Below are 19,345 nucleotides of genomic sequence, written 5' to 3'. Positions count from 1 at the left end.
ACCAGTGCATACAGAAATGCTGCAAGTGCATACAGAAATGCTGCCAGTGCATACAGAAATGCTGCAAGTGCATACAGAAATGCTGCAAGTGCATACAGAAATGCTGCAAGTGCATACAGAAATGCTGCAAGTACATACAGAAGTGCTACCAGTACATACAGAAATGCTGCAAGTGCATACAGAAATGCTGCAAGTGCATACAGAAATGCTGCAAGTGCATACAGAAATGCTACCAGTGCATACAGAAATGCTGCCAGTGCATACAGAAATGCTGCCCCGTCTAATAGAATTTGAAACTGCGCTTACCCCAGTATAGAAAAATTCTGCTTTAGCCTAACTATTCTGAAGAAAGCCTCTCACAGCATCCACGGAACTACATGCATGAATGTTTTCCCTGAAACCAAGTAAAACTCAGTGCTGCTGGGTATAGCACTAATATACAGAAGTATTAGCTCTTCTAGAGCTAAAATCTGTTAGTGGAGACTTGATGTAATTCCAAGGTTCCCACAGGAATTTTTCACAAAACTTGATCTGATTCTAAGATTCATAAGTATGGTCAGGCGGTAGACACCTTTAATCCTGATACTTGGGAGGCAGAGACAGGAGGATCTCTGAGTTCGAGGGCATCCTGGTTTGGTCTGCAAGCTATCAGGACACGCTATGTGGGTGGCCACATTCTTCAAACACCAGCCTGCAAGGCAGTCTTTGACACTGTAAGCGAGAGGCCAATTAGATGCCTCCCTTTATAGGTCACTTTGGTCTTGGTGTCTTTTGCAGCAACAAAGCAGTGACTAAGACATTGCCTCACTCTAAAATCCAGTAAGCAGGGCCATTTCAAGGTATTTTGTTTAGCGGCTTAACTTTATTACCTATGATGTAGGTCTCTCCATATTTTCACTCATGGATTTTAAACGTGTCCTTTCGTCTTGACCATCACGTGGTTCCCACTATTCCCAGCTCACACCCAGACACAGAAGCATCTGATGGCAGAGAAAGGACCATTTCTTTCTTAGCTCCTTTTCCCACAGAGTAGAGGTCCATTAGCCTGGCCACACGGGAGGCGCCCACTAAGAAGTCTTTAAAGTCCAGAGGGGTTACTGGCGCAGTAAATCTCCAACCCCAACAAGCCTGTGCAAGGAAAACACAACTCAATTAATGTGAATACAATTGCGCACCTAGATTGGGCAGACATAACGCTTCACCGCTACATTCCCCATCCATGAAATCTCTAGCTACTTGCCGTTCCCTCAGGACTCGTGCTTCTGCTCCATCCTCCTCTTACCTCCTCCTCTTCTGTCCTCCTCATGCAACAAGGTACAAGTGTTCTTCTCGAGTTACAAAGGACACAGGGTCACGGAGATTAGGTTATTGACTTGCATGGGGGAAGCTGGGTGACAGATCAAAATTGGAGCTCTGCACAGATAAAGGAGAAATGTATATAGGCATTTCCAATAACCAGGGAACTGGTACTTAGCCCAGAAAAGCAGGCGCCTTTGAAATCTTTGTCAGGCTAGCTGACGCTCTGAAGATAACTTCTAACATGCCATTGTCCACTTAATGCCGTCCGTGGCACGAAAGGGAAGGAAAGGTGTCAGGTGGTCACCAAGATATCAATTCGAACTAATAGATCTGTGCTCTAGAAGCCTTAGATCTTACATCCAGGAGTCACTGAAGTAGTTTAAATGCCTGGGTGTCGGAGTGAACAGGACCTTCTTCCAAATGCCTCTTTACAGAAAAATCTCTGCATGGACGCCCTTGTATGCTGTAATGCGTGTATGAGTCTAGGCACATACACAACCAGAGTGTGAGGGTGGGCAGAAGACAACCTTGGATGTCCGTTCTCACCTTCTGCCTAGTTTTGAGACAGGGTCTCTTTGCCGTTCGCCACTGTAGCTCAGGTCTGAGCAGGCCTAAAAGCATCCAGGGGTCTCACCATAGAAGCATTGGAGCTACAAGCACACACGCCTGTTATCTGGCTTTTATATGGGCTCCAGGGGTCCAAATGCAGGTCCTCATGCTCATCCAGACAATGTTTGACTCACTGAATGGTTCTCCAAGCCCCTGTTGATGTCTTTCAATTCTTCCTTAATAACAGCTGACCCAGCACACCAGGACTTGATTGCCAGGAATTCGCATTGTTTAGAGACCTTGGACCTCCCCAGGGGGACAGACTGAGTGAGATTCTCAGTTGTGGGCGAATGGCTGCAGTAAACAGCATTTCTTCTAAGGACTCGTTAGCAGACACACCACATCCTTTCCCAGCTCCTTCGGGGTTAGCTCATGTCCTGCCAAGCTAAACTGCCTGGCATCCTTTGCAGCTAGCACTGGGGGAAGGAAGTTCTATCAGTCATCTGCCATCAGGGTGAGAGGGTAGTGTTGTTGGTCTGTCTTCCATGTAATTTTTGGCTCTTTTCTCCTGGCAAGGAAGGCTTCGTTTGCTCTGCACTGAGAGCAAGGCGTATGGGGGATACCGAATGATGTTTGCCCAGGTGGTAATAACTGCACAGCGTCTATTTCTCAGGCATTCGTGAGCATGGCAGGGGCTTCCGGTCCAGTGCAAGGAGCTAAAATATATCGTCCATCTTCAAAACTACCTAAAGCAAAATGTTAACCCCCCCCACACAAAAGAACCTCCCAGCATGCACCATATCATCAGCAGTGAAATTCAAGTCCATCCTTGGTTACATAGGAGTCAGGCTAGGATACAGGAGACTGTGGGGGAGGGCTGGGGGAGGGGCAGTGGGGATGAGAGGATAATGAGATATAGCCTCTGAGGATGATAGACTGGCAAGGTCAGTGGGGAATCTATGGTCTGTCAAATTCATCTTACTACATAAACATCTGAATAAATGCAGTAAAACCTCTTCTTGTTTGAGGTAGCATGGGCCTTTAGGCATTTTTTAAGATGTTAAAGATAGCCAGGCATGTTGGCCCACACCTTTAATCTCAGGAGGCAGACTAGTCAGATCTCTGTCACTTAGAGGCCAGCCTGGTCTACATAGACAGTTCTAGGACAGCCAGAGCTACAAAGACTCTCTCTGTCTCTGCCTCTCTGTCTGCCTCTGTCTCTGCCTCTGTCTCTCTCTGTCTCTGTCTCTCTCTGTCTCTCTGTCTCTCTCTCTCTCTCTCTCTCACACACACACACACACACACACACACACACACACACACACACACACGGTGCTAAGGTTCAAGTGAAGCAGAGCTGTGACCCATGAGTGAGTTCTGCCAAGGGATTAGTCTGGTCAAAGCAAGGAGCTGTCAGCTAAGACATTCCCAAGGGAATGATCTCCCAGGACCAGCTGAGGACTGTACTTGGGATGGGGACACGTTCAGCTCACTGTTAAATTCTGTCTGGTCCTCTGCTTTACCCATCCAAATCTCAGTCGCTGTTTCAAGCTTTGCTGAAGCCCCACTCCTCCAGGAAGCGTTTTCTGACGGTCCCAGATCACAGTCTTCTCTCTCTTTACAGCGCTCTGAACCCCAGAAGCCACCACCCTTTAGTGTATTACTTTTTAATCTTTTTTTTTTATTTTAAAGCATTTTGTTTGTCCTTTTCTTCAATGCTGGGTATGGAACTCAGAGCCTTACACATGCTAGGTAAGTGCTCTAGGCTGACGTGTACCCGAGCCCCTGTGAGTCTTTGTTCAAAGCAATGGGGCCCAAAGCCCATGAGAACCGCTACAGATGGGGCCGGACTGTATCCCAAACACACAGACTTAGCCGGGAACCTTGGAAAAAGTCTTAAAAAAAAACAAACAAACAAACAAACAAAAACTAGGCTTTACTTTTTATATTCCACCATCAGCAAGGATGCCCAGGACTCTGTACTGCTTCCCAGACCATAAGTCCACTAATGGAAGGCAGCCTTAAGCGTCACCGGGCCGACAGCGTGCAGCTGGCAGACACGGGCCCATTTTCCACCATTCATCAGGTCCGGCTCTCAGCTCGGATGAGCCCGATCCCCGCAGAATGCATTTTCCTTTTGTGTGGTATATGTAAAGCACTGCTAATGTGAGAATCCTCGGAGAGAGCTCACACTGCCCATCTAAGTGTTTTTTAAAGAATTGAGCTCTTACCTTTTAAAATTACACCGGGGTGGTATTGTTCAAATATGTAAGACTGACTACTCCAGAAAGCGGCGACAACAGGATACAATGCACTAATTTTACCCCACTTTGACTTAGAAAATATAATCGGTACTTAGAAAAATTGTAAATACTAAAGAATCAAGGGAATAGGATTATTCTAAAATAGGGCGCTAATACATCAAGCAGAATAGCTTTTGCTAGTCTTAACTGAGGGCCATTATCTATCAGAGAAGATATACCTCTGCCCTTGGTAATGTAAAGGAACACAAATGACTAAAGAGGCTTGCCAATATTCCTGGGAGGGGGAGGAGAGGAAAGGAGTCTCTGTAGGATGGGAACTTGGAGAAGCTGAAGGTTTCTACAGGGTGGGCAAACAGCCTACAGACGGCCGGAGAGGACGGCCGCCTTGCGGGCTGCCAGCATGCTGGAATCGCTCTTATGAAGTCTCTGACCTCTCCTCTGTGACTGGCTCTGTGCTTCTCCCTCCTTCGTGGCCAATTGAAACACTGTGTTTTTTTTTTTTGTTTTGTTTTTTAAGAGAGAAAATACGCTCTCCCCTATGTCCTCCTACCTCCCGCCTACAAACCCTGGCGGACTGGTCTACACAATTGCCTTGGGACACAGCTTTCCTTTCCATCTTCGTTTCTGCCTCCAATAAATGAGAGAATTTTAAGACTAGCTTCCAAATACCCATGGCGGGGAGTAGCCCCATCACGTCCCTACACGGCGACAGGTGCCAGACCTTCATTTTGGATTTGATTCCCAGACAGTGAGGCAGGATACTCTTGACAAAATATATTTCAGCTAGCAAGTGCTATGGAAGTATATCTAAGATTTGTGTCTTAGACACAGGCTGGACCACAGAAGGGATGGAAATTGGTGGAGAACTGAACATGCTTAGGGAAGGCCCTACATGGTCGGAGGCTGTGAGCTCGCTGGTGAGGACCAACAATAGTTGGTTCTAGAATCCTCACTTTGATGGATACTCCTCGATCTTGACAGGACTCCCCAGAGAGGACATCAGATCCATCCTTCTGCCTCTGAGTATCAACATAAATTACCTCAAGAATGTGAGTAAGAGAGTGAGTCTGGTGGAAGCCATTAATGTGTGTGTGTGTGTGTGTGTGTGTGTGTGTGTGTGTGTGTGTGTGCATTCCCCCTATTTTTGTTCTTTATTTCAAACCCACACCATTTTGTTTGTTTGTTTTTTTGTTTGTTTGAGACAGGGTTTCTCTGTGTAGCCCTGGCTGTTCTGGAACTCGCTCTGTAGACCAGGCTGACCTGGCACTCAGAGATCTGCCTGCCTCTGCCTCCCAAGAGCAGAGATTAAAGTCATGTGTCACCATGGCCATCATGATAATTTTTTTTTATCTATAGGTACCTGGATACAATCTTGCCATATTTTCATCAAACAAATGCAAAATATTTATTGACTTTTATTTATAGAATAAAATCATAAATCTGAATTCAAATTTCCTAGATTATATATCAATATGCTGTATTCTTGGCATTATTATGTTTACTATTAATGCAAGTCATGGTGGTGAACACCTTCAGTCCCAACACTTGATGTCAGCCTAGTCTACACAGTGAGTTCCAGAGGCCCTACTCCTGGTACTAACTTCTATCTTAGATTTCTACTGCTGAGATAAAACACTAATACCAGAGCAACTTTGGGAAGAAAGGGTTTATTTGTCATGTTTTTATGTCTCAGCCCATCACTGAAGAAAAACATGGCAGGAACTCTAGGCAGGAACCTGGAGGCAGGAACTGAGGCAGAAGCAATGGAGGAACACTGCTTACTCATTTTCTCTCCTGGTTGGTCCAGTTTTATCCAGGACCACCTGCCTAGGGGTGATGCCGCCCACAGTGGGCTGAACCCTTCCACCTGAACCATTAATAAAAAAATGCCCCTCAGGCTTGCTACAGGCCAATCTTATGGAGGCATTTTTTTTTCAATTCTGTCTTTTTAAATGACTTTAGCTTATGTCCAGTTGATAAAAAAACTAACCAACACAGTACCTTTGCCAGTAAATGATAATTAAACATAAATTAAATTAATTACTCTTACACAAATAATTTTAAGAAACAATTTTAGCCCGTTGGTGGTAGCATATAACTTTAATTTTAGCACCCAGGAGGCAGAGACAGGTGTATCTCTGTAAATTCAAGGCCAGTTTGGTCTAAAGAGTGAGTTCCAGAATAGCCAAGAAAATCCTGCCTCAAAAAGGAAAGGAAGAAAGAAAAAGAAAGAAAGAAGGAAAGAAAGAAAGAAAGAAAGAAAAAAAGAGAGAAAGAAAGAAAGAAAGAAATCAAACAAAAAACATAAGATAGAGCATGGTAGAGAAAGATACTTGAAGTCAAACTTCTGTTTCTACACTGCATGTGCAGATGAGTGCGTGCACACACTCACACACACATACACACATACACACACATAAACACACAGTCACACACACACTCACATACACATACACACATACACACAGTCATGCACACTCACACACATACACACACATACACACAGTCATGCACACTCACACACATACACACACATAAACACACAGTCACACACACACTCACACACATACACACACTCATACACATACACACACACTCACACACACATACACATACACACATACACCCTCACATACACATACATACACACACTCACACACATACACATACATGCAGTCACACACACTCACACACATACACACACACTCACACACTCACATACACACACATACACACAGTCACACACACATACACACAGTCACACACACATACACACACACACTCACACACACATACACACACACACACTCACACACACATACACACACACAAGATGTAATGTTTATTCTTCTATTTATTTTCTTTAAACACAAAATATTATGTTTGGCCCTATTCTTTTAATCTGTATCATTTTTAAGGCTCTGGATTATTTGCTTTGAGTGGATCTGTAAGTGACTTGAGCCTGTCTAGCTTTTATCTCAAGATAGCAAGCTTTGTAAAGCATAGCAAGTAGTTTATTTTCTCTCATGAGGTATAAGGTTTAAAACAGAGCTGAGTACTTTATGAGACCTCAAAATGGATTTCCTGGGTGAATGAACTGATTAGGAAAAGACAGAGTCTTTGTGAGATACTCGGTTCAAAGCTATGCAATAGGACCACACTTGTTTTCAAACTCTTTTGTGGAGGGCGGGTGTGTGTGTGTGTGTGTGTGTGTGTGTGTGTGTGTGTGTGTGACAATGCACCTAATGGTTAGGGTAGAAGTGCAGAATGAGAGGCAATGGAGAAATATGAGCTTTCATAAACCACTCCAGTGAAATGTTTTCTAGTTCCCAAAGTCACCCTAATACACATGACCGACTTTAGCTGTATAATGTTTCTGCTTGTCTAGTTTCTATCTCTGTCCCTGTAGCAATCAGTTAATCATACATCATGAGCTATTTTCTAAAGACAAACAATTTCCACCTAGCTACCTCCACCACCATACTCATCCTAAAACCACTAAGAAGGTGTGGTGCCTCACACCTGTAATACCAACACTTGGAAGACAGAAGGACGATCAAGAGTTCAAGGCTGGCCTTGGTTACAAAGTTAAGGCCATTCTGAGTTACTTGAGACCCTGGCTGAGAAACCTGAAGCAAAAAGAAATTAGAACAAAAGCAATCAAACCATTAATGGATATTATTTCTCCCGGTTCTTTCTCTCTGTTTGTACTCTGAGACCTGTATAAACTCACAGAATAATAGAAATTGAGACCATGACTTGGAATTAAGTGCTTTAGCTTCAACCCAGCTCAGTCACCAGTGATAACTGCCTTGGACCCATTGCTTTTCTTTCCTTACGGTGTCCTTTGCAAAACTCAGTCAATGAATGGTACATGCCTCTCATGGAAGGCTTCAGCAAAGTGGTTTACTGGGAAACAAGTTGTGCGGGGATGTCTTGATGTTACTTTGTTGCTGCTGCTGCTGCTCCGGCTCTGTTTTGGCCTTCGCCTCCTTGTGAGTCTTGCCGAGAGCATTGTTAGTCAGCAATCATTTCAAGAATGTTGTTTTGAACCAATGAGCTTTCTATTTTATCACTCGTCAAAGAATGGCTCATTGGAACTGAGATGCAGTGGCCCTGTCTGCTGGCTGGTTCTGTGTCTCAACACGACATGAGCTAGAGTCATCAGAGAGGAAAGAACCTGGCTGAGAGAATGCCTCCATGAGATCCAGCTGTAAGGCATTTTCTCAATTAGTGATTGGTGGGGGAGGGCCTAGGCTGGTTGCCCTGGGTTCTTTAAGACAGCAGGCTGAGCAAGCCATGTAAGTAAGCCAGTAAGCAGCATACTCCATGGCCTCTGCATCAGCTCCTGACTCCAGGTCCCTGCCCTGTGTGAGTTCCCATCCTGACTTCCTTTGGTGATGGACAACAATGGGGAATATAAGCCAAAACCCTTTCCTCCCCAACTTGCTTTGGGTCATGGCATTTCATCACAGCATAGAAACCCTAATGAAGAAAGCATGCTAGCGGAGGTAAAAGCTGGAGGTTTGGAGGGCTGTTTAGGAGAATCCAAACTTGCTTTAATATTTAGCATCAAACATAGGCTAGGATTTGATGTGGTGTTCAGATTTATGCTATTTTCTGAAGACCACCTGGCAAATAAACTGTAAGATTAATTTTTTCTGACTGAAGAACAATTCTTTTGACCTGTCGATTTCTCTTTATACTAGAAGATGTCACCTGGTGACATCTGTCACAAGGCCAGATGTGTCTTAGTTCTCTGGAGCTCGGTTTGGGATAATGTACTAAGGAGTGAGACAACCATGACACTTGGGAGTGGTCAGTGAACTGGATATCAGGTGTATCAAGGAGAGGAGAGACGAGGAACAGAATCAATCTCTCTCTCTCAATCTCTCTCTCTCTCTCTCTCTCTCTCTCTCTCTCTCTCTCTCTCTCTCTCTCTCTCTTGTTTATTTCTCAAAATAGGGTTTCTCTGTGTAGCCGTGGCTGACCCGGAACTCACTCTGTAGATGATGTTGGCCTTGAACTCAGATATCTGCCTGCCTCTGGAGTGCTGGGATAAAAGGTGTGTGCCACCTTTGTTTTCAAAACTAAGCAAAACAGAAGAGACACAGCCAGGCAGATCTAGGAAGATGACTCAGCTGTGCTACATGAGGTTGATTAAGCCTTACTGTCTACTTCTGTCCTCTTTCCACCTGGCCACCAATGTAGAGTACTCTGAACTGCCCCACAAGCTTGGCTGGCTTACTGTGACTTTTTTCTTCTTTCCATTTCTTCTCCCTTTTCACTCTTTCCTTTTTTTCTCATTTATTTGTGGTGGGATTAATGAGGCTCTCTAACCTTGAAATCACTGGTGGTTTTCTAGAAATTATTAATTCTTCAATCAGCAAACATGTATTGAGATGCCAATTAATAGAGAGGCAGATCCTGCTTCATCCAAGAAGTCCTTGTGAGCTTGGAAAGATTTTTTTCTTCTGTTTCTGGCCTCATTCATTTTTTTCTCCCAAAGCTATGGTGGGTAACTGACTTCTAAATTCTGAATCAATTTGACTCTAAATCTGTTGTAGGTATATCTAGTTAGGAAGGACTAAACTCAAGTTCAGAGTCCTAGGTGCAAGAAAAATGGAGCAATTTGCTTTTTAGCTTTCTAATGTCTCCAGTTACAGAGAGGATTCATGAAACATGGAGCGAGCCAATACAGAGTTGGGTTCTGAAACAGGTTTTAAAGATGTGTAGGGCTTGTTTTAAGAGGAATCTTCCAGGGGAGAGAATTCCTGGTTGGTGAAGATGAAAACTTCAAAACTAGTTCAAAGAAGGATGGCTTCTTTGAACTAGTATAGAAGGGGCATGCTACAATGGAATGGGGCAAGTAGTCATTAGAGTGATATTTAGAGGAATCCAAACTTTGTCATATAGGCAGGTGAGAGAAGGAAATGATTAATGTAAACACACATTTTAAAGAAGATAAGGAAAAGCTCTTGTTTCCATTGTCGTAATCAGTATACACCTACGAAGTGTTGGTCTACACTCCAACTTTCCTCCAGTTAAAATCTACTTGTTGGTCACTATAGTAAGCACCAATATAATATTACTGAATTGTTGTTTTTGAACTTAGTATGCTATCCTGAGAAATAGATTTTAAAGGCTAGAGGAAAATAATTTCTGCCCTTGAATTCTATACCTAGCTAAACTATCAATTAAATAGCTATGTAAAATAATGACATCTTCATTTATACCAGAGCTCAAAAATTTACTTCTAGTCTGTTCTTTGGGCAACTCACTTTTGAGTCTGACCTCCAACCCCACCCCAAGCTGCAGAAAACTGTTTTTACTTCTTAATAAACTTTGAAAAAAATCATTTCTACCCTATCTTATACATATTTCTACAATAAAGCTTCTTCCATGAGATGGGAAGGTCTTGGATTCTAGAAAAAAGGAATCCAATGTAAGAGAAAAGCTGACAAGATCACCAAAATCATCTTAGGAAAGATCCCAGAATGGCAACTGTGCATAGCCTAAGGAATGACTGGTCCAAATTGAAAAGGGGGATAGGTAGCTGCATTCTCTAAGAAAAGTAAAATGTATCAAATTTTTACTATTTTGAGCATATGGAGGCATGACTGCAGCATTTAGGAATCATTGACAAGCACACTAAAACTGTGGGGAAAAAATGACAACAGAGAAAGGGACTACAAGAAAGAACCTGTGGGACCACAGCAAATAATGTGTTCACAACCACAGTCACGGATGCACCAAATATTGGCATATTGAAAATTATGCTCCATCTATATTGTGAGCGTGAGATTGGCGGGACAGCATGAGTGGGGCCAGTGGTAGGGAGACAGGAACACTAAATCCAGGCGGTCAGTTTGAGTCAGTGGGTAAAGGTGCATGTCTGGAAGCCTGATGAGTTTGGTTCCTAGGATGAGGAAGGGGAGAAGTGACTCCCAGGAGTTGTCCCCTGGACCTGTAATTTAGGGCCTGGAGAGATGGCTCGGCAGTTAAGAGCATCTGCTGCTCTTATAGAAGAGCTGAGCTGTTTCCAGCAGCCATGGCAGGGGGTAGACAACCATTTGTGATAACGATTCCATGGGGTCCAAGTCTCTGGCCTTTTCAGGCATCACATGATCATACCCGTTTGCAGACACCACACCTACATATAATTAAAAATAATAAAACCAAATATTTTTAAAATGTACTTTTTAATGTTTTAATTAGAACAGAATCATATCACTTCTCTCTTCCTGTCCTTGAACTAGCACCCCTGAGACCCTCCCTCAAAGGCTTTCCATGCACTCACCACTCTCAAATTGATAGGCTCATTTCTACAATTATGTTATATACATGTGTATGTTTATCTATGTATGTGTACGCACACACACACACACAACCTGCTGACTCCATTTTGCTGTTGGAGTGTACATGGCTTCAAACCTGGTCATTTTACACCGGACAGCCAATAAGGAGCTCGTACCTGGGAGATGTTAATTCTCCTCCTCCCAGTAGTCAGTGCCAGGTACTAGGAAGTCTGCTATAAAACCGTCTCTCCTAATTAAAAAATAAAATCCAATCTACATCTTTGGCAGGAAGTTTTTAGACAGTGTCTAAACCTCGGGGGGAGGGGGAATCTAGAAAGAACATTTAGATGTGTGAGAACAACAGAAGCCTCTGGAGACTGTGGAAGGGAAGTCTGGAATGAGCCTCATAGAATTATGTTTCAACTCTGTGGCTGTGTGCCTAACAGGAGCGCTGCTTTGCGAAGGTTGACAACAGTGGTTCTCAACCTGTGGGTCAAGACCCCTTTGGCAAACCTCTATCTCCAAAAATTTACATTACAATTCATATCATAGAAAAAATACATAGAAAAATTATGGAGTAGCAATGAAAATAATTTTTTGGCTGGGGGCCATCACAACACAAGGAACTGTATTAAGGGGTCACGGCATTGGGAAAGCTGAGAACTACTGGCTTGTAGTAAATACTCAAACTGAATTTTTTTTTAAATTTTTACATTCCATATTTTATTCCCCTCTCAGTCCACCCTCCAACTGTTCCACATCCCATACCTCCTCCCCACCGTCCCCCATCTCCACAAGGATGTCTCCTCCCCACCTGACCTCCCCACCCCCTGGGGCCTCCAGTCTCTTGAGGGTTAGGTGCATCTTCTCTGACTGAGCTCAGACCCCGCAGTCCTCTGCTGTACATGTGTTGGGGGGACCTCACCTCAGCTAGTGTATGCTGCCTTTTTGGTGATCCAATGTCTGAGAGATCTCAGGGGTCCAGGTTAATTGAGACTGCCGGTCCTCCTTCAGGGTCGCCCTCCTCCTCAGCCTCCTCCAGCTTTTCCCTAATTCAACCACAGGGGTCAGCAGCTTCTGTTCATTGGTCGGGTGCACTCGAACTGAATTCTGGTTGAAGATTTTCTGTCCCCAAATCTCTCGGTCTACTAACTACCATTTATAAGAACTCATAGCCTCTCACTGAAGGGGGCAACTTGGGGCTTGTTGAATTCCATGTTGGCTGCAAAATTAGAAGCTTCAGAAATGTCCTCTGCCAATGGCCTACGCTTGTCATGAGCAAGAAAGGAATGGCCAGATGGCTTGGAGGGATCCCAGGGCAACAGCAGAGCTTTTCTCCTGGAGAACCTTCCTGGACAAAGTGAGTTCTAGCCAATGACAAGACAATTAAAGAACATTCTAAATGGGAAAGGAAGAAAGATCTGAAGCTATCTAAAAAAAAAAAATCAGTGTGGCTCTCTGACCCCAAGTTCCAGATCTGTCCTTCCAAGCAGTGTGCTTGCTCAAGGAAATCAATAAACGTGCTGGTTCTACTGGGGAGGGCTGAACAGCAGCTAGAGTTTCAAACCTTCTCCCGGCTGGGTTCTACGTGACCTCCGCTGAACTTCCTGCCCTTCTGCCTTTTCGTTCGAGAGGTAGTAAAAACCATTTGTTCAATAGCATACATTTAGAAGGTTTTCCAATTCTACTATTGTATTAAATTCTCTAGGGAGCAAACTTCTCTCTGTGGCTTCTGTCAACTTTTTTCTTCCTAAGGACCACAAATCTCTAGTGGAACAGATATTCCCTTCTCTGAGTGATTGCCTCCCTGGACCAGATTGGAGAAGTATCATCTCACATCGACCCAGTCTGCCCGGATGTGCCTCCCAAAGCCCTCGAGATAGTGTCAGAGTATTAATCATTTCTACAACAGCGAGAGTCCCAACACCAGCCAGCACCCACAAAGACTGCAACCACAGAGCTGCAGCAGCAGCTGAGGTCACAACTCTGTGACCAAGAGCACCACGCGCCCCCTGGCTCCTGCCTGCTTGGACGAAGGACGGAGACCAGGCATGGAGACTGTAAGAATCAATACTACCCCAAACCAGAGATGCACAAACCTCTGGCCATTGCTGACCTGGGGAGCTGGGAACAGCCACGTGGAGTTGTAGCGAATACCAGCCAGCGTACTAATATGCAGGAAAGTACACAGCCATACGCCCCTTTAGGGGGCAACTTTAATGATAAACGCACATCTAGTGCTGTGTGAAGCTTTAAACTCTATGGTAGAACACTCATTGGTAGGTATAAGGGGGGGGGGACTGAGTCAGAAAGACAGACAGGCAGAAAGACACAGAGATACATAGACAGATAGACAGACAGACAGACAGACAGATAGATAGATACATACATACATACATGCATACATGCATGCATTCATATGTAGATACATAGATACATATGTAACGTAGGTATATACATAGATACAGAGAAACATAGGTACAGACATAGATATATAGATACACAGATAGATATATAGAGGACTTTAAGATTGTTGTCAAACTCTAGTTAAGTAATTTTTCTGAGCCAGTTAGCTCATCAGAGAATAGAGGAACAGTAATAGTGGTTACCCCAGAAAATCTTATGAGGAATAGATGGAGCCCCGAAGCCCGGAATCTAAAACTAATCCATGTTGCTTGGATGTCAGGGGAGTAGCGTCTCTGCTTGGCCTACGCTTGATACATGGCCAGAGCTCAGCGGCCAGAGTGTAGGGTGAGAAGTGGTCCTTTTGGTGGCCGTGAAGGTAGGCTTTAGAATCTGGAGGCCGGTGAGAAGAGGTATTCACCAACGCCTGGTACCTTATGACCCAGAGCCCCTGCATTTTATCCAATGGTTCTCTCAAGTCCAGGAACAGGGTACCGAAGGAGCCCCCTTCCGATCCCAGGCAAGTCTGGCAGATCTTGGCCATAGCTATGCAATGAGTTGCTATTGGATGGTTCACCGTCAGAAGCAGCTTCTCTTCCTCCGGGCAGAACAGAGCATATAGACACTGAAGGATGTTAAGCCAATTATCACTCAGAATAGCAGCGAAGCCTCAGCCGAGTGCTGTGTTTCCGGGGACAGCGCTCCATCATCGGGAGCTCCCACTCCATATTATCCAGCAGAGTCGCCACAAGCGCGAGCTGGTAAAAGGTCCTCCATGGGTGCATGGGGCACAGCGGAGTGTGCCAGGGCTGGGGGAATTCAGCTGCGGGAGGCACTCAGGTGTGAATGTCAGTACCAGATGCTTCTGGGGGCTCCTGGCTTAGGGATGACAGTGCAGTTCCCTTCAGAGGCTGGCGAGCCTATGTTCGGCATCCAGGACTAGCAAGTTCCTGTGGGGATAAGATGGATGACACGTAAGGACAAGCTACCAGAGCCAGTCAGTGGAGGTGAAGAGAAGCCTTACCATCTTCTGACCAAGGAAGGAGCACAAGAGGTACTGCAAGACCGGCTGCGAGCTCATCTCTCTGAGCAGAAGTTGATAGGGACTTGGTCAAGAGCTGTGGGAAAGGCAAGACACAGGAGAGCTTAGGTGACCCTTGGCGTTCGTCTCAGTTTAGGGTTTCTATTACCGCAACAAAACACTGACCGAAAAGCATGTTGGGAAGGATTGGATGTATTTAGCATACACACCCCACGTTGCTGTTCATCATTAAAAGAAGTCAGGACAGGAACTCAAACAGGTCAGGAACCTGGAGGCAGGAACAGAGGCCATGGAGGGATACCGCTTACTTGCTTGCTCACATGCCTTGCTTAGCCTGCTTTCTTATAGAACCCAGGACCACCAGCCCAAGGACAGCACGGTCCACAATGGGCTGGGCCATTCGCCATCAATCACTAATTGAGGAAATGCCTTACAGCTGGAGCTTATGGAGGTGTTTCCTCAACCAAGGTTCCTTCCTCTCTAGTGATCCCTGCCTGTGTCAACACAAACCAGCCAGTACAGTGATGAGGAGAGGAACGGCAGCCCCGAGTGTGACAAGTTATTCATGCTGTCTAAACCAGGTGTTTGACTCAGTTAGCAACTCGGGAGTTTACATGGCCTAAAGCACTAAGGTAGATAGTATTGAGAGGATATCTTGTGTATTGTATGGATGCATCACCTGTCATTTAAAACGCCTATGGCCTATGGCTTAGGCAGGAAATGGGAGGTGGGACATCCGGGAGAGAGAGGATTCTGTGATAGAGCCAGGCATGGGAAGATCTGGTCAGAGGATATGAGGAGACAGACCCATGGTACCCAAGCACAGGTAACCAGCCATGTGGCAGAATGTAGGTTAAAATAAATTGGTTATTCTAAGTTATGATCTAGTCAGAGAAGAGTCTAGCTACTTGGCCAAGGTATTTGCAAATATATTTTGAGTCCGAGTCTTATTCTGGGAGTATTGGGCCAGGAGGAAGAACCAGACCATAACTTTTACAAGCCATGCCTGGCACAGAAGACCTATTATTAGAACACCTACTACCTGTTCTCATAAGAACAGGTTGAACGTCCCTCACTTGGAAATTCAGTGTCCAAAGAGGCCCAGTTCTAAAACCTTTTGAACATGAACCCCAAAGTGAGAAATCCCACAGTTGGCCTCCTGTCCCAAGCTGCAGTGGAGATGCAGTGCGCTAAATATCGTACACGACTTCTAGGCTATATGGACATGGAGTATAGGAGACACACGAATTTCAAAATGACTTGTGATCCCTCAACAAGACATCTCACTATATGTGTGCAGATACTCCAGCATTTAAAAATAAAAAAATTGATCTGTGAATTTTTGGTTGGGAAATATCCTGAGAGTCTGTGAGCTCAAGGGGTAGGATTATACACACATACACACACACTCACACATACATATATATATGCAGACAGTCTCCATGTGCCTGGAGGCAGATGAAGTGGTGAGGTGCGATGCATGTTCTATGGCCTGGAGTTTTTGGGGTGCCTCTGCAGAACAGAAGCCCCTCCCCCTAACTCCCCCATACAGCCTTTGCTCACCGGAACATGCAGCTTCTTGGAGAGAATCTGATTTTACACAGAGAGGTATCACACTTCTTTCCTCTCCATACAAGGCTATGATGGGGGTTGAGGGAGGGGTGTCCATAGAGCCTAGAAAACACAGAACCTAGGCAGCCCCAGGTTTGGCCGTGTAGCACTCAGAGGCAGCTGGAGCGCCTGGGCGGAGGGCTTTTTCCCTGGGAGAGTCAGTTTCAAATATGAGGTTGATTTTATTTTCCTCCGTTGCAATTAACTGAGAAAAATATTTCAAAGCTGTATAATTAAAGGCCGGCATTTTATTAGGGTTTAAAATAGTCGCTATGAAATTTGTTCCTGCCACTGGTAATTACAGCGTACATCTTAATATCCCCTGCTTGCCAAGCCTGAGATAACAGCGCTGTGTGCACTGCGTTGGGCTCAGCAGAGAAGGTAAAATCCGTATCTTATCTCCATCTGCACACAACAACCGGCCTCTCTTCCAATCCACCCTAATCTTCTTAGTAAATAATACTGATATTTTCCACCATAACAAAATGGAGCTGGTGCCAGATCTCCCTGATAACACCTCTCGTTTACACACTATTCTCTGTCAAAATCGGCCTGATTTTTCTTAATCTCTTTAACTTATCAAGAAAAAATAAAAAGACTTTTTACATCTGGCCATAGTAAGTTCTTTTCTACCAAATAATAATATTATAAATAAATCCCTCTGCCTACAGTCGACTCATTGAAAAGACACTCGGCCTCCTCGGTTCCCTCACGAAGGGAAGTTATCCCGATCTTCAATTTTCCTCCGTGTTTGGGGTCTGCCCTTGTTCCCAAGCAGGCCCCAGGCAATCTTTGTATCTCACAGGGCATCTGGGTGGTCCAAATACATGCTCCGCACTTTCTTTCCGTCATCCGGGCTGCAGAGGTTGGCTTCCCTGCCCTCATCTCTGTCTGCCTCCAACAGGAGTCACCCAGGCTTCAGACTTCCCCGTGGACTCTTCTCATGACAATCTCCATCCACAACATGGGAACCAGTTCCCACTCAGAGACCCAGAATTTGGCAGAACCCGGAACTAACTGCCCTGTCCTGCATCTTTCCAGGGGTCGCACGTACTCCCTGGACCGGAAGTCAGAGCCGGCGCCATGACAGCAGGTTTTTATGTGGTCCAGGCTTCGCCTGAGTGGAGTTTCAGAGCTGGAAAAGTGCAGTTGTGACCCACCGTCTACACAGTAAGTACCCTTAGGTTATGACTTCTGACAGAAAGACTAGGGTTTAAGGAATTTAAGATGTACCAGTATAAATAAGATTGGAGCATAGAGTGAGAAGGGGCCCCTGGGAGCCTTTCGAACATTTGCATGATCAGTGAAATAAATCAGAGAGAAAGAGAAGGCAAGAGACACTAACGTTCTCTATTGTGCAAATGAATGAACTGCACTGGACTGGGGGCTTTGATTCCCACTTCCAATTACCGTGTTCACTGGAACCTTCTGTGCCTTCCCTTTCCCCTGGCTTCCATAATATGTTTGTACATTTGCTTTGCTTTGCGGTGGATGCTGCCCACGGGGCCTGCGATGTGTCCTGTGCTTTCTGTTCTGTCCCCACCAGGCACTGGCAGCTGCCTTTTCTCACTACAACCCGACTTTCCTTGAGTCAGTGTTCCTCAGCCCAGCACAAGACCCCAAAGAGTTCGGATGCTTTCAGATGGCATTGCATGCACCTCCACGGTGTTTCTCCACCCCTCAGGTACAAGAAAAGAAAAAAGAGAAGAGAAGAGAGAAAAGAGAAAAGAAGAAAAGGAAAGAAAAACAATAGACCCTTTCATGATATGTTGTGGTAGGATTTACCAATCATCCATGCACCGAGGTTATAATGAGGGTCTTGCAAGTGAAGCCATGGTAATCTGACGTTACTGCTTTTGTGGAACACTGTGTCCCTGTGTCTCTCCTTAGCTGAAAACCTGGAATACTTGTAAAAGTGGATGGCGTTAGACCAACCAAGTTTTATTATATTTACTTATTTGTTTCTCTGAGTGTATGTGCATTCATATGTGTGTGTGTGTGTGTGTGTGTGTGTGTGTGTGTGTGTGTGTGGGTCAGATGTAGCTTTGATTTTTCTAAACCTATTTTAGTGATAGTTCTTAAACACTTTAACCTCCCTTCTAGCCCACACCCACCAGAGGCGGTGGAAAGGAAAGGTCACTATGACACAGGGGAAATGGACCAGTTAAGAAATGGTTCTTTGGAGCAAATCCCATCTGTGTTGTCAGGAAATCAGCAGTTCAGTTCATAGGGCAGCTTGATCCACTCACAAACAGTTCATGGCTATCCCAGCAGTTTAGTTAACAGTGTTGGGATAGTAGCAGCGGTGGCACGACCTAGCAGGAGCAGGCAGGCCTCAGCTGAATCAGCATGAGTCATCAGGAGGATTAGGGCCATCAGGAACATCAGGAGAAATACCTCTCTCAGCAAAGTGAATCTCAGCCAAGACGTGAGACCAAGATGCGTTATATCGCTAGCTCTACATGCAAGCCCTTCTCACAGTCCACAGAGTCCCAGCTATACTCCAGCCAAACGTCTGGTGTCTTCCATGTGTCTTGCCTCAGCACATGAGTCTGTCTTAGCAAAACTCCGAGTGAATTTGTATCAGCTGACATCGCTCTGCCAATCAGCCTGAATCTTTGGAAGTGACAAGAAGCCGAGGAATCTCTTGAAAGGTTTTTGATGCTTTCTCTCTATGGAGTCTCCACAAATGGAGCGCAACAATGTGTGTAAGGCGAACCAATACATGCGTGTCATTAGTGAAGAATCCTTCATCGCCTGTCCTTCCCCGGGCTTGCTTTAGCAAACATCCTTTCATCTGTGTCTGCTTCAGCGAATCATCCCTTCCTGTGTCTGCTTTAGAAGCTCATCCTTTCACTGTGTCTGCTTCAGGAAAACAC

At 45.0% G+C, this 19,345-nt stretch overlaps 1 long non-coding RNA gene across 1 annotated transcript; it reads left to right on the top strand.

The window, feature by feature from the left end:
• Positions 1-12,827: 12,827 nt before the first annotated feature.
• LOC120103471 (uncharacterized) lies at positions 12,828-18,431 on the top strand. Its single transcript, XR_015622679.1, has 3 exons — positions 12,828-13,044; positions 17,508-17,636; positions 18,013-18,431. It is a non-coding gene; the product is annotated as an uncharacterized LOC120103471 (long non-coding RNA).
• The last annotated feature ends 914 nt before the right edge of the window (positions 18,432-19,345 follow it).

Source organism: Rattus norvegicus, chromosome 6, assembly GCF_021556685.1.
Source record: "Rattus norvegicus strain SHRSP/BbbUtx chromosome 6, alternate assembly SHRSP_T2T, whole genome shotgun sequence".
NCBI classification, from domain to species: Eukaryota; Metazoa; Chordata; class Mammalia; order Rodentia; family Muridae; genus Rattus; species Rattus norvegicus.
Note: the sequence above shows the minus strand (reverse complement) of the source record. Positions and strands in the feature narration are given on the sequence as shown.